Genomic DNA, 12,535 nt, shown 5'->3' with positions numbered 1-12,535 from the left:
AGCTGCAACTCTCTTTTTATCTTTCTGGAAGCGAGGCATTTCTTGGTATGTACCAAAACTACAGTGTGACAAGAGTGTATGACGAACATAAATGATAGGTCATGACATGAATCTCATGACATATGTCATGTAGGTCTTAAACAGCCGCCTACGTCTTGGTGCTCTCATGGTCGTTTCGTTAACTTGGTATGTACTACAATTGGCATAGTATGGTAAGAGTGTATGAGGAACATAAATGTTAGGTCATGCCATGAATGTATGTCATGACATTCGTGTCATGTACGTCATGAAACAGCTACCTACGTCTTGGTATGTGCTAAAACTGGCATATGGTATGGTATGAAGAACTTTATTTAGGTCCTGAGGGATCAGTCTGGGACTGATGCGGGCCGCTCCCACGTCGGTACAGAGAGGCCGAGCCCCTCTGCCATCACACGGGCCCTCTGGACAGCCCTGAGTTGGTCCGCCAGCACTTCACTGTGCAGCATTCGCTGCCACCACTGTTCACCTCGAGAACCATCACCGGCCAACGCCAAGCAGCGCCACAGCATGTGTTGTAAATCGAGCAAACCCCCACACTTACTACAATAGACTGAAACCCCGCAGTCCGGATTAATTTTATTCATGATGACCGGGTTAGGGTACGTCCGTGTCTGCAGAAGCCTTAATGTAACCGCCTGCGGCCTACTTAATTTAGGATGTGGCAACGGGAATGCCCTGCGCCCTAAGTAATAGTGCTTGGTGATTTCGTTGTAGGTTAACAGTTGGTCCCTGTACTCAGGAGCGGGAGATCCAGCCCCTTCAGGGAGTACACGGCACACTAATCCTCGTGCCTCCCTGTGCGCCACCTCGTTGAGGTTACGCGGGGCTCCCTCCACTGTCCCCATGTGCGCCGGGAACCAAGTAACGGTATGCGAAGTGATATCCCTACCCTGCAGCAGTCTGTTAGCCGGTTCCGCAACAAGTCCTCTCGAGAAGGCTGTAATCGCAGATCGCGAGTCGCTAAACACCAAAACTCTTCTAGAATCAATTAGTGCTAGAGCAATAGCCACCTGTTCAGCAACCCCCGGGTCTTTGGTATAAATGGAAGCAGCATTTCTAACGCTCCCTTTGCCATCTACTACCACCACCGAATAAGCATTTTTACCATTAATCCATGCGGCGTCAACAAACGCAGACTCCTCCTCCTGATCCTTTGCCTCTCGCAACAAAGCCCTAGCTCTCGCGACCCGCCTCCCTACATTGTGCACGGGGTGCACATTCCGCGGAAATGGACGAACCATGATATTTGCCCTAAGGTTCACGTTCAACTCGTGTAGGGGCGCCCTATCGTGCGACACAGCCACCGATTCTTCAATTGACTGTAATATATACCTACCCGCTGGTGTACCTAGCAACCGCTCCCTCTGTGCGGTACGTTGAGCCTCAGCAAGTTCATCTAAAGTATTATGCAAACCCAGTCGTAACAACATATCGTTTGACGTAGTCATAGGCAGACCAAGCGCAGCCTTGATGGCTTTTCTGATTAATGCTTCCAATTTATTTTTCTCCCCCCCTATTCCAATTTAGCAAAGCTGCCACATACGAGAAATGACACATAATAAATGCGTGAACTAAGCGCATCGCACCTTCTTCTCCTAAACCCCTATGCCTATTAGAGATCCTTCTTATAAGACTTATGGCCTCCTCCGTTTTCTTGGTAATACGCTGAATGGTTCTAATGTTCGATCCGTTCGCTTCAAGTACAAAACCCAGGACCCTGATTGCTTCAACTTTGGGTATCACCGACCCTTCCCTAGTATGAATTTTAATGCAAGGCTCAACTTCCGGTACCCAACCTTTCGGCCTACGACCTAGCTTCTTAGATTTGAAGATCAACAACTCCGACTTTTTAGTGGAGCACTTGAGCCCCATGAGACCCAGGTACTCCTCCGTAAGCGTTACCACCTGCTGCAGCCTAGCCTCAAGCTCTCCATCACTACCACCGACACTCCATATAGTAATGTCATCCGCGTAGATAGAATAGCCAATATCCTGGACAGTGTCCAGTCTATTAGCCAACTTCGACATCGCCAGATTGAATAACATAGGCGAGAGTACGGATCCCGGCGGAGTACCACAGCAACCCAATTTAACGACTTCCGATTTTATCTCCCCAAACCTGAGACACGTCTTTCTATCCGTAAGGAAAGCCTTGACAAAATTGAAAAGCCGCTGCCCCATATTCAAGTCCGATAGCACCCGTAGAATGAAAGAATGTCGGATTTTATCGAAAGCTTTTTCCACATCAAGTCCAATTAGTGCCTTAGTATCCCTTGTTCGCCGGTCAAGGATCTGATGCTTAATCCTGATCATAGCATCCTGAGTCGAGAGGCCGGGCCGAAATCCTATCATCGAATGCGGAAAGACCCCATTGCCCTCAACATAACGCGTTAGCCTATTTAAAATGGCATGCTCAGCGACTTTTCCCAAACACGACGTCAGGGAAATGGGTCTGAGATTTTCAAGCCCTATGGCCTTGCCCGGTTTGGGTGTCAGAACAGTAGTTGCCAGTTTCCACTCTTCCGGGAAAGAGCCTTCCTTCCATAGGCAATTGATCTGCCGCGTAAGGAACTCAATTGACCCATCGTCTAAATTCCGTAGCATTTTATTCGTAATGCCATCCGGCCCTGATGCCGATCGACCATTAAGATTCTGCAGCGCCATCCTGATATCACTTTCAGTAAATTCCGCGTCCATAGCTGCATTTTCGTCTCCACTATATTCCAAAACCACATCAGGTGTATCGTGCCAGGTCTCCAAAGGAAGGTATCTCTGAGCCAAATCCTTTAGCAACTCCTGCTCCGTGGAGTCCCGACACGCCTGATGGACCAGCTTACCTATCACAGTCCTCTGATTAGACTTAGTGTTTGTCTCATCTAGTAAATGTCTGAGCAAACTCCATGCGCCTCCCCTCTTAATGCGACCATCAATAGAATTGCACACTTCATCCCATTGCTGCTTGCACAGTACCCGACAATGGTCTTCAATTTCCTGATTAACCACTGCTATACGCTTTCTAAGCCTTCTATTTAATCTCTGACCCTTCCATCTCGCTAACATCGACTGCTTTGCTTCCAACAAATGTGCCAGGCGACTATCCATGTGTTCCGTGTCAATATCGGTCTGAACCTCTTTAGTGGACGCCTCAACGTCACTTTTAAGCTGACTAGTCCACTGTTCCAAGGTCAACTCATTTCCTTCATCATCGATTCTCTGCGCTCTTCTTTTCCTAAATGCATCCCAGTCAACCATCCTGAATGTGCGCTCCTTTTTATTAGCCACTGCCAGAGTAATCATAAGTATGTAATGATCGCTACCAAAATCTTTATTAGAATTGGACCAGGACGAATCCACCACCCCCCGAACAAAAGTGAGATCAGGTGTCGAATCTCTACATGTCGACGTGCCACATCTGGTGGGATACGAGGGGTCTGTAATCAGAGTTAAATTCAAGTCTAGTGCCTGCTGCCATAGTCTCTCCCCCTTAATAGTGCTATAAACATACTTCCACACATGATATGGTGCATTGAAGTCCCCTCCAATAAGCAACGGTGCATCCTTAGCCAGATTGGTTGCCTTGGTCAAGAGAGATTTGAAACTCTGCTTCGTGTCCCGGGGGCTACTGTACAGGTTAAGCAGGTAAACATAAATCACAGGCCATGACATGAATGTCATGACGTGTGTCATGTATGAAGGTCATGAAACAGCCGCCCATGTCTTGATGCTCTCATGGTCATTTTGTTAACTTGGTATGTACCAGAACTGGCGCAACGAAGAGACACGGACGAGGGGCGCTTGTGTCGTCTCTTGTCGCTTGTGTCCGTTCGCTGAGCTGCTAGACATTGAGCGGTAGGGTATGCACTTCTTACTTTGGTCTCCCTTCTTATCACGTAGAGTGCTCGGCGCACTGAACTTTTGACGGCACAGCCGCGGTACTGTTGGGCTAGCTGGTTCGACATAAAGCGCAGAAGTACGCGACAACCGAGTAAACATGATGCGAGCGCCAACTATTCATATTTTGCAGAATCGAAGCACAATCACAAGCTGGTAGCGCTCTGTGTTGTCTATGAAGCTGTTCGCGCCATTGCGCATTAAAGGGCCCCTGAAACAGTTCGGACAAACTTTGTAGACGCGTGGGGTACAACTTAAGTAGAACATTCGCGCCACAATTTAAGTGAAGCGTTACGTATCAAGGGAGCTACAAGCGATTACAAGTTACCCTCATCCCTAGCCATGCTTTTCCTCCTCAACTCGTTCGCCGAGCCACCGGCTTAAGCCGACACCTCCTAGACAAGAAGGCCTGAGTGCTCGGCGAGTGACGTCACGGAGAAGGGGCCAGCGGAACGCTCGGGGATACGGGTTGAATGGAGGGATCGCGGCTTGGTTCACCTAGCAGCCGTATGCTTTTACTGACCATTTCACACTTTTTCTTCAGTCGAAACTGCGGAATGAGCAGCAGGCACCTTACAAGGCATTTATGTAGAGGCACAGATACAAAACAGCTTTGTAAAGCTTGTGCAGGTATTGATTCCAGCAGCTTCTTATAGCGTCGCGCTTTATCGTCTTTGTAATGTACGTTTTTTGTGCATTATAATAATAATTATTATTTATTATACCCCACACTTCATACCTATTACTTCACATAAACTGAATCCATAAAAACTTTTCCTTCGGCATTTTTGTACGTATGGTTTTTATGGCGCGGCAATGATGAAGGTAACGCACTCTATTAGCTTCACAATTGCGTATGAACAATTTTATTGGGGACACATGTACTTATTCCAATCTGGATTATGCTTAACCGAATAATTTCGCTTTCAACGCACTAATTACCGCAGTGCACTAATTTACAACTCAAATAAGTATAGAAACGGAATATAAAACATTCTTGCAGTTATTCACAAGGAAACAGCTGCCTTATTCCGCAGAGTTTCAGCTTTTCTCTTCCTTGCCTTAGCATTGGCATCCAATATTTTGTCGTTCATCTTGCAGCAGTAGTTCTTCAATAAAATATTCGTGCTACATCACAAAAGGTGCCTTAACACAAATTCACATTTGTGTCCATCCTCGCAAGCGTCGAACTCTGAGGAATCATCACTGACGAGCAGATCAAGCGTGAGGTCAGTGACTAAACGACGTTGGTTTGGCAGATTAATAAATTTCTCTTTCGCTGATAGTTTCTTAAGAACCACGTAGTAAGGTCTTCGAGGTGAGAGACCTCCCGCTCGATGTCGGCCTCAATGAAGCGAAGTTCACAAACCTAGAGGGAAGTTAAAAGTTGTTGTTAATTTTATTCTAAAATTCCTGATTTCAAGGCACTTTCTGTTATTGAGCAATTAACCTTCCTGTATTTTTCAAAAGTAACTATTTAAAGAATTTCTGAACATCTTACCCTGGAGTGCAGTGATACAATGAAGCTTCTGGGCTTCTTCATCTTGCGGAAACTTGACGTGATTTTTCTGCCCCGATTTGTAATTGCTCCGGCAATTGGCACGCAGCACTTATTAGGCATATCTTGGCATGGCACTCCACATTCCGGGGCAATGAAGACTCGCGGTACACACAATCGCAAGCACAGCACAAGTGTTGAGACTGCATGCACTGGTCACATCTAGAAAAAAATGTGCGTTCGGAAGCATGCGGCAGCATGGCCGAGGATGCCGGGACTTGTTTAACCTTGAACCTATTCAAGGAGCGGCAGGGCTCCTTGAACTAATCGAATTGTCGCCGCCGTCGTCGCCTCGGTCTTCTCTGATTAGCCGGGGTTAACTATTGTATATCTTCCGCGCTTCATTTTCAACACGTCTGCGCCGCTAGAAGCTTCGCAGCGCGCTGCACGGAACTTCTATGTTGGCCTCTTCTGCGTGACGTAGCTCAAGGGGAGAGGGTCAGCCAGAAGGCCTTTGAGTTCTCTAGAGGGTGTTGGTTAAGCCACCGGGCTAAGCTCCGCCTTCACTGGTTCTGCGTCACGATGCGACGTCACATCGTCCACTTCCGGTTGTCTTGGAGCCCGCTCCCGCCCGCGCGAAACCTCCCCGCTAGCCGCTTGGCCGTCGACCGCAAGCGAGAGCTGTCGAAGCAGCGTGCGTTGCGAGCATTCTGTCGCAGCGCCGAACGTGTCTGGTATTCCGTTAACCACACACTAGCGGAGCGTTTCGACTGAACGGTGGAAGCATAGACTCAAGCTGATGAAGGAACTTTAGCGTAGACGTACGTGAGCTGCCTGATCGGTCTCCACGGTCCAGCCACCCGTTGGCGCAGAGCTTAACCAGCCCAAGAAAGAGCTAATATTGCTCTAACCAAGTGTAAAACATTTTAAACATTTGCAAAAACAACGTGTTAACGATTACACTCCTGCGAAAATTACACCAGCATTTGCACCAGCAGCAAAGAAGAATACACTTTGTTACTGCTACTGTGTCTGGTTGAGCTTTATGCCACCAGGTGGCTGCACCATGCGGACCATTCACATTTGCGCTTCTGTTCATCCCATGAAACGACACGCAAGGGGGCGCGGCCAGGCCCTGTCCCCTTTGCGCTTGCGTTTACCCCAATACCGGACTCGCGAAACGCTATTGCGTTAGTAATCTTCCGGTATAAGGTGACGGCCACAATCGCGCAAATCCTGGCGCCGATCGGATAGCGGCAGTCCGATGCGCTGCAGCCAGTCCGCTCGTCTACTGGCTTGCAGAGGGTCACTATGTCGCAGCTTGACATATTGCCAGTCGCTACGTTTGCAGTCCACAACGCAACAAAGTCGAATCATAGCGCTCGCGAAAAGACAGACCGACACTGACGGCGAAGCTCACGTCAAAAACGGAGCACGTTGTAACACAAGCAGACGACTCTTGCTGTGTGCCGGAACTGCTTAAGTGTACTGAAAAATTGTTCTTGGGCATTCCATTTATGTTACTTTCTTTTTATAAAAACAAATTAACTAACATTTCAATTATTACGAACATAATTTGTTTACAATAAAGTTGGAAAAATTATCGATCGCGTGCCCTGGTCAGCCAATCGGATAGCTCGCCCCACTGACGTCATATGGGTGATTTGCGTCATATGGATTGGGGCGGCTTAAAATTCTGCCGTGCAGTGTGCTGCGATCGGCAGCGATGCGCATTTTTAAAACCTTTTAATAAATGCTTTACGCAGAGCACTTAGATGCGTCAATTAATGATCAAAATGACCTACTCTAACGAATCAGTACGTTTGTAGAAAATCGTCAAAATCGTTTCAGGGTCCCTTTAATATAGCATAATCAAGGTGTGGATCAGCGTGTCATTGGAGTACGGTATCACGTGACCGGCAATTCCAGTTTACGCGATGGTGTCCGGCCTCCTGTCTGACGTCCGAAGCCACGCTACTCTTGCGGGCATGCTCTGAACTGTTGACAAAGGGTGATGTGTTTTATTTGTTACACAGCCTCCGGAGGAATTCAGGCTCCACGTAGGGGCGTCTGTAGTGTGCAGGCTTTTGGCGAGTTGCGCCACCACAGACCCGAGCTACGCACAGGACGGTCCAACTCCGGCCGCTCGCGAAATAGACAAGAATGTTTTGTTTTTACAGAACTCCACCGAATGCGCTCATGTTTCGGCAGTTTGCGGTGGGACTCGTACAGTTTAACATGTAACGCGCACATCAACATAGTGAAAACAAATCCCCCGTGGTACATACGAATCGTGTCCCAATGTCCATGCACCGCGTTTCGGAAACAAATAGGGCTTCCGCCGGACGTCCAGTTTCAGGTATCCTACCAGCGACATCCGAAGAATATTGCACACAGACCTTTTCTTTGGCATACGCGTGATTATTCGTCTTCGAAGGGGCTGTTGTCTTTGAGTTTCTCTGTGATAGATTTATGTTTTCTCGCATGTTCGAATTACGATTAGAAGCTATCATGTCTGCAGCTCCTGTGTACGTCATACTTTGCGAATTTTTTCTGACGCAGTTTACCTTGAAAAGTTTAGTCAGTTCGATGAACCACTTGCGTGTGTCGTAAGTCCTAGAAGGATGTCGAGTATGCTGCGCTTCCGCTCGCGCATGTGCGCAACGTGTGCACACAGCGTATCCGTTCTTGATGTCGTCGGCGCTCGGACCGTTGCACCTGTCACACAGCGTGTGCTTCGAACGCAACATACATTATAGCGAACGCTGTGCAAAAGGCCATTTTACATTCGTAAAATGTAACGTGGCATGTCCCCATGACGTCCTTCGCGGACATGCAAGGGATGTCCGCAGGACACGGTAAATGCGGCCGAACGATGGTGAAAGGTGCGTCCGCAGGACGTCTTCGACGGATATCCTAAGATATCCACGTCCTGGCAGTGAATGTCCATAGGATATCCACATCTTTGACGGATATTCTAGGATATCCTAGGATATCCACGTCCTGGAAGTGAATGCTCATAGGATATCCACATCTTCGACGGACATCTTAGGATATACACGTCCTGGAAGTGAATGTCCATAGGATATACACATCTTTGACGGATATTCTAGGATATCCTAAGGTATCCACGTCCTGGAAGTGAATGCTCATAGGATATCCACATCTTCGACGGATATCCTAGGATATCCACGTCCTGGAAGTGAATGCTCATTGGATATCCACATCATCGACGGATATCCTAGGATATCCACATCCTGGCAGTGAATGTCCATAGGATATCCACATGACGTCATTGTTGTTACTGTGAAGCTCCAAAATTTGGTATCATGGGCCCCATTTAAGTATAGTAAGTCGAAAGGCATTGAAAAAAGAATATTTCTTTATTCACTTCGTTACAAGAGCAGTAAGCGATAAACGCTTCCGCCGAACACGTCGCGCACTTGCGACCAAGGAGAACGAAAACGGCATTGCGCGCAAACAAACCGAGGAAGCGTTATTGCTCGAAACGGACCGCAACTGACAAAATTTGTAACAACTGTTTTCGTTTTTGCGATGAACACAGTATGCAAAATACAGCTACACAAGTCTGTCGCCTTGTTCTAGCATGTATAGTACTTGCCATAGACGGCGCTTAGGAAGATTATATTTGTTTTCAACGCCGTAAGTTGCGAGTTACTGTTTTTGTTTGTGAGGCACTGTTTTTACGGGCATTTATGTGCATGCGCTTTGAACCACTGCAAAGAGTAACAGCTTCAATATTTACGATCTGCTTTCCGGAGAAGGAAATAATTTTCTCTGTGTACACTGGCACACAAATCATAAAGATAGAAAAAGTATTTTCTACTAGATACTGTCGTCGGTATGTTTCCAAAAATGAGTTTAAGCGGTTCCTCCGTTTTATCCATTTTATGGTCCTTTGCGGGGACGCACCGTAACATAACCAATAGAACTGCAATTCAAGAAAAAAAAAGAATGAGTGGAAACACGATGCAATACGAACCATTGTCACCTCGATAAATGAACTAGTAAATGCTCTACTGCACGCAAGCTTTTACAAGCACACAAAGTTCACTGCAAAGAACGGCACAAGCAAACTACGCGAGCACTGAACAACACGGACACAAGTGAGCAATACGATGACACTGCAACACGACTGACGTGGCCTGGAAAAAAAAAGACTAAGGAGGATAGTAAAGAGACAGCTATGTTTTCATTATAAGGATAATAGAAGCGTCGGTCTAATTACGCACGGACACAAACAAGCGAAAACTAATCAGTTCCTAGAAAACAAAAGCAAGAACAAAAAAAGAAAAGACTGACTGGAGTGCTACGCAATATTCAATCCACATGTATCTAATGCGACAAAGGATTAAACTGTGGCCTCCGAGATAGAGGTCACTGTCCTTGGTCATCTCGGAGGCTGCGATTGAGCGGCGTCACAAAACGATAATGGCGACGGCTATCTCGTGATCCCACTGTTGTGCGATGTTTGATCCACTCACCAGCTGCCTAGCGACTGCCCTATCTTCGGTTTCCATTCAGAAGTCAATAAATGAAGCGAATGAATGGTCAAACTTCATTTTGCACAGCAAGTAGGTATATAACATTGGCGTAGTAAATATATGCTTGAGAAACTGGGGTATAACGCACATGGAAAATGACCGTGTGATGATCGCTTTCTGGGTGCGGGAATCGTCATAGTTCCGATTAAAGCCTTGGCTCCGTTGAAAAGACGTAATTTAAACGCCTACCTTTGTGAGGCATTCATATACAAACGGTGTAAATTTTATATCTAATGCAACTTTATGAGCGAATTTCTACGTCTTTTATTCAGTAGTTCTACAATCGTGTTGAAACAAGTGTCGAGAAACGTGCAACGTTTTTACTAATTACTTCGGTTTGTACCAACTTGTGCTCTATTGGGTAGCGAGGTCACTTCGCCGATGAAAGGACCCGGCAAAAGTCTTATTTTGTCTTTGGCAATCTCGTTCAGACGCTGCGTGTTGTCGTCGGAGAGTAATTGACAAGTTGCTTTGTACGGAAGAGGATAGTGCTTTCATCAGTCCAGCTTATGTGCTCCGAACCTCACTGCTGTTATACTGACTATTTTAAACCTCTCTGCGAATCCACGTCTCCACCTTGTTTTCTGTCAGTTCATATTTCTCAATCAATTCCTCTTTCATCGAAATCGGTAGCACGATTAACGGCGAGCAAAACTGTCTGCACAGCTCAATACAAGCTCAATCCACTTAAGAAGAGAAAGAAAGAAAGAAAGAAAGAAAGAAAGAAAGAAAGAATCAACTTCGTGTATTCCGTATAAACATTACACCATCGGGTGAGCGCTATTAAAATTTAATCACACCTACCCACCGTGGCGTCGCGGTGGCTATGGCGCCCTGCTGTATAGCACGAAATCGAGGGTTCGAGTCCCAGCCTCGGTGGCTGCATTCCTCCGGGGGCAAAATGGAAAAAAGAAAGAAAGAAGAAGAAAGAAAGGAAAAGAAAACTCTCCTGTACTTGAATTTAGGCTCACATTAAGCAACCTTAGACGGTCAAAATGGATCCAGAGCCTTACACCACGGCGTCTCTGGTAACCCAATGGGACGTCAGTCTCCTGGAATTCATAACCGCCCGCAGCCTGCTCTGCGGACAATACCAGTGCGTGTTTTTTATGCGTGCGCTCTCGCTCATCGACACTGTCGGGCCTTGTTTTTCACGTTACTACGTCGATGGAGGACGCTGCAATAGTTTTCAGTGTCCACCATGAAATGCCCTCGGTGAAAGGAGGGTCCCGATCGCTCGAACAGACTGCACCTGGGAAAATTCAGTTAGCACATAAGGGGGCGAAGTAGGCTTTCCCACATAATGATGATACTTGTGGAGAAGCACGCTTTTAAGGCTGCATTTTTCTTTCTTTTAGCTGCATCCTTTGTGAAAGGGAACGGCATGGTTCCTTCGCAGCTTTAAGAGCGTTAACCTCGCTCTTTTTTTATAAAGGGCGAGCGCCTGGGAAAAGAAGACGGCCACAACATGACCTTCGTAGCGCAAAGACTCGACAAGAGACGTACGCTACAGCAGCGCTCATGTTTCCTTTCCTCTCGTTCCCCTCTGTTATCTTTCATTTTCGAGTTTTTGCGCTAAAAAGATCGCGTAAAGAAAACGCCAACCCGCCCAAGAAGAAGTTATTCTGAAGAGGGCCGCCGCTTCGCTAGAAGGTGCTGCCGGGCTCGATAACGAAACTGAATCGGTTGCGTTCCGTGGTAGCAGGGTATATCGAATTTTCAGACTGAACGTCTGTCCTTGTGCTCTGTGTTGGTAGATGTGCGAGACAATTTAGGGACTTGACGGCAGCTAGAGGCAGCATAATGCACTGAAATTGTGCTCCCCATCGGACTCTTGTCAGGACGTTCACTAACGACAAAAAAAGAAAAAAAAAAGAGAAACTTCTTTTACACCTTATGGGCGTCTGCAGTTACTCAAAGCCGGATTTGAGCAACTTTTCTTTTGAACACCTCGCTTTTAAGCGCTGAAATTTACTTCACTCTGAACTGTGTTTCGCTGGGAATTCCTCCAGCGAAACGCTTGAGCACACGTTCTTAGACTGTCCAACTTTCTGTGTGCTGCCGAGTAAATGTCAGCAATGTTGCAAGAGCTGCGCCTAAGAGGAAGCTTTAGATCGGGCTAAGCTGCGATGCCACCTACTCAGACATATGTAAAACACAGAAATGCTTTTCTTAGATAACCTCTGGGCCGATTTTAATGAAGTCTGTTGCATTTTAGATAGAAAGGTACATTATATTGGTTGTGGGATGCAAAATTTTTCATTTAGGATCTGAATTTTTTTGACAAAGATCTTAAGCGGCCTTAAACGATCTTTTTACGAAGGTTGTTTCAAAAGGAAACCCGAAGTTTAAAAATTTGTACCTCCGCAGCAAAAACAGATGTCGCTGTTCTGGAAACTGCATCCGTTAGAGCGCCTAAAGCGGACAAGTTCGATGTATAAATTTATGGTTTACGTGAATTTATTACAGTGTTCAGCAGGTTGTTGCAAACGTTAAGCTCGCATAATAAGAGTATATTGCAGAGCAGTGTAGAACGCAT

Source organism: Dermacentor variabilis, chromosome 10 (genome assembly GCF_050947875.1).
Source record: "Dermacentor variabilis isolate Ectoservices chromosome 10, ASM5094787v1, whole genome shotgun sequence".
NCBI classification, from domain to species: Eukaryota; Metazoa; Arthropoda; class Arachnida; order Ixodida; family Ixodidae; genus Dermacentor; species Dermacentor variabilis.
The sequence above is the reverse complement of the archived record's forward strand: the minus strand, read 5'-3'. Positions refer to the sequence as shown.